This window comes from Rhodnius prolixus, unplaced genomic scaffold, assembly GCF_049639745.1.
Source record: "Rhodnius prolixus isolate KJV_2025 unplaced genomic scaffold, Rpr scaffold_1, whole genome shotgun sequence".
NCBI classification, from domain to species: domain Eukaryota; kingdom Metazoa; phylum Arthropoda; class Insecta; order Hemiptera; family Reduviidae; genus Rhodnius; species Rhodnius prolixus.
Genome location: NW_027411581.1, coordinates 40679792 through 40683329, shown reverse-complemented (window position 1 = coordinate 40683329; position 3538 = coordinate 40679792). Strand labels below are relative to the sequence as shown.

Genomic DNA, 3538 nt, shown 5'->3' with positions numbered 1-3538 from the left:
GTTCACATCTCATATTCTCATTATAATTAAAACAACAATATATCTTACATTAATGAGTTTATCTAACCTGGATTATGTAATTATGAAATATAGTCAGTATCGTTAGTGAATTAGCGTTTTACCATTTAATATTACATTTGAGTTCTAATCTCTTATTCTATCTAACATGCCATAATTCCGTCATCAGCTTTAGCACAGATGTATAAATCTAATAAAGTAAACATGAACGTTTTTTGGGTGTTCTTTTTATTTTTTTCTGTTTAAGAACATGCCCAAAAAACAGAATTTCCTTCGTACATTACTTGGTGTGGCATTTCCTCTCTAAGCACTTAACTTAATTGATTAGATTTGGGCAACAATAGATTCTCTGTAGATGCTAAAATAGTTGCCAAAACATGCAGCTTCGTTAGTTTTAAATAATAGTTTCATCGAGGAAACGGTTGCTGAAAAAAGTTATACTGCATTTGCACTAATCCATCACCATCAATAACCTCAGTGAGGGAGAGGTAGTAACCTTGGTTAGACTGTCTTCCGAAGGTAGCCACTAGCCTGTTTTACGGAAAACACCATCCACCCTAAATCCTGATGATCACTTGGGAAATAAGCTAGGAATATTGACCCTTAATTCACTTTTTCTCATCAATCAATCTGACACAGTGCTCTAAGATCTTTAAGTATTATGGAAAAAAAAAGATTAGAGTGTTTGTTTTGGTTCTTTGTTTGTGTTTATAAAATTAGAAAGTAGATGAACAGAATACAGAAACATATAAGGAGCGATTATTTCTCTTGGATTAAATACTTAAATTTAGAGTTGGGGTACAAGTCAAACCAAACTTATAATAATGAAATCTATTCTCCTTCCGAAGATCTGCATTCAGATGCATCGCTGAAGGGCCAAGTGGAGCAGTCAAATGGTGAATTATCATCTTTGAACTCCACCGATGCTGGTGACCCGTTGTACTCTGAATCAAACATTAAAATTATCCAAACGTAAATTTATGTTCATTGTTAAAAAAAAAAAAAATTAGGTTATTAATGTTTATTGTTATTGTTTAAATAAAGTTTAATTTTTATTGTTTTATTGAGTAGAGCAAGCTTAGCCACGCTTCATTTTTGTTTATTTTCCCTACTCATTCATTCAAGGGCCTGGCTGCAAATGCCAGCCAGATCCACCCATCATGACTAATGGCTCCAAAAATTCTTAACCTAAAAAATAAACTATTATCTAAGTTAAACGAAATTTGACATACTTGTCTGGTATTTACTTACTTCCAAGCTTATTTTCATTCACAAATAGTATAAATATATACAAGTATGTACAAGCTTGCCACTCATTCAAAACACATGCTATATTCACTCACCAGTTCCAAAAATATGAAGGAACTTGATTTACCCTCTATTCCCTTCATGAATCCAATCAATAACACCCGTCCTTATGAACACAAACATTAATTACGACGGACTCAATTAGGAGAAAATAAATAATGAAGAGAACCTGACTTTCTCTTACTGTAAATTAAGAATTTTTTTTTTTTTTTAATTTATTAGTAAAGTTAGACCAGCGCTAGACACGCAATAAGTAACAATGACAATAGCTGACACCACTACAAACTATCACTAATTAAGGGAAGAAGTTACCCAGTGATAACACTCCCTAAGTCGTCTCCATGATTAGCTACTCTCTTCAGAAGAGAGAAAATCGCGAGGCCACTGGCGTTTTAATCGTCTGGGAGGATGATCTGGAAGGTGATGAGAGGATAAATGGCGGACGAGAGGATTGGAATGAGAGTTCAAGTTCTGATGAAAAAGATGTAGATTGGAGCATTAACGATAGTGCGGAGAATTTTAGACTGAAGCGATTGAATTCGGTGAAGATTGGAGAGTTTCGTTGAACCCCACAGTTCAATACCGTACGTCCAGGCGGGTTTTAGTATAGAATTGTAAATCAGTCGTTTGTTATAAAGTGAAAGTTTTGAACGTTGGTCTAGTATTCTTTTAAGTAGTCGATAACGCCTGTTAACTTCAGTTGGTTTAAGTGGTGTGTGCTGCGGGTTCCAAGTCAGTCATTTGTCTAAATAAAGCCCAAGATAACGGACAACATTGGCAGGAGGAATTGGAATTGAGTCATAGAAGATCGGAGGAAGAGTGATGCAGCGGAGAGTAAAAGTTATATTTTGAGATTTTGTTTCATTTTTGATTTTTCATTTTTTAAACCATTCCTCAAGAGAAAAGAATGAGTTTGAAGGTTTCTGTGTGAAGTTACTGGATCATTGTGAGAAGAAAGTATAGCTGTGTCATCTGCGTAAGTTAGGAGGATAGTTTCAGGATGGATCGGTATGTCTGCTGTGTATTTAACATAGGTCCTAAGATGCTTCCTTGAGGAACACCCGCTTCAATACGATGTTTAGCTGAATACGATGCTCCGATTTGAATTTGAAAATGACGATCAGACAAATAGGACTTCAAGATGAGGAAGTGAGTGAACGGAAGTATGCCTTTGAGTTTCCAGAGCAAGCCCGGGTGGGGAATTTTTCTTACTTATCAAATTCCTACAGGTAATGAATCTCAGTGTAGTGCACATAAATAACTCACAAAACGTAAGCTTATCCCAAACTTCCCACTAAAATATATTAAAAATACATTTTCTTGGAAAAACGTTACAAATGAGAGTTATTAGAGGAAATAATTTTAGTTGTTTTCCAGAAAAGTAAAAAGAAAACTCAAAAATAGATTTAGTAAAGCGGATGTCCTGGTTAGCTGGTTGTCTTCAAAAGCAGAATACCGTGTCCAACATCCTTACTGATTCGAAATATTAATTTTGATTGCAATAGATTAATTAAATTAGATTTGCAATTTTCAGTGCATTGAAGTATGCACAAACGCACAAACTTGCTCTAACATAGACCAATTTGTAAAAACTACTTTTTCGGACTCAAAACGGATTTTCACTAACGAGATTTCAAAACCAATATTTCGTTTAATATAAAATACAAACAATAACACTCACGTGTAGCACAAGCCACCAACAAAGCTTTAATTGTGCGGAAAGAAATAGAAATACAAATTGTGCATACTGACCAAAAATAAAAGTACTCAATATAAGCAATGCGCTTAGTGTAAGAAGCAATAGAAGTTGCATATTTCCTGTTTACAAGCTACGACTGGACTTAGTGGTGTTAATTTGAGAAGGTTGCTACAGAAATATATATTATAGAAAGGAGGGGATAGAGATAGTGATCGTCAATTGTGGAGTATAATTAACGTCTTTTTTTTAGAGGTTAAAAATAATTGCAAACAACTTTGAAACATGCCCATTTTCTTAGTAAGCATGTCTACTAATAAATTATGATTATTGCTATTTTAACTTTATTTATTTTCAAAATTGCAGTATTATTTTGCAATAACTGAGGCTGATTCATGCAACATGATGTATCATCTAAATACTAAATAAAGTGAGAATCCATGAATAATGCTTCTAAAGAAGAACATTTCACAATTATGCACTTGCACTACATCAAGCTGGATAGCATGCACTATC

The 3538-nt window shown here is 34.1% G+C and overlaps 1 long non-coding RNA gene across 1 annotated transcript; it reads right to left on the bottom strand.

The window, feature by feature from the left end:
* Window positions 1–700: 700 nt before the first annotated feature.
* Window positions 701–3309, bottom strand: LOC141459856 (uncharacterized). Its single transcript, XR_012461649.1, has 2 exons — window positions 3079–3309; window positions 701–962 (listed from the first exon to the last, which is right to left on the bottom strand). It is a non-coding gene; the product is annotated as an uncharacterized lncRNA (long non-coding RNA).
* Between the last annotated feature and the right edge of the window lie 229 nt (window positions 3310–3538).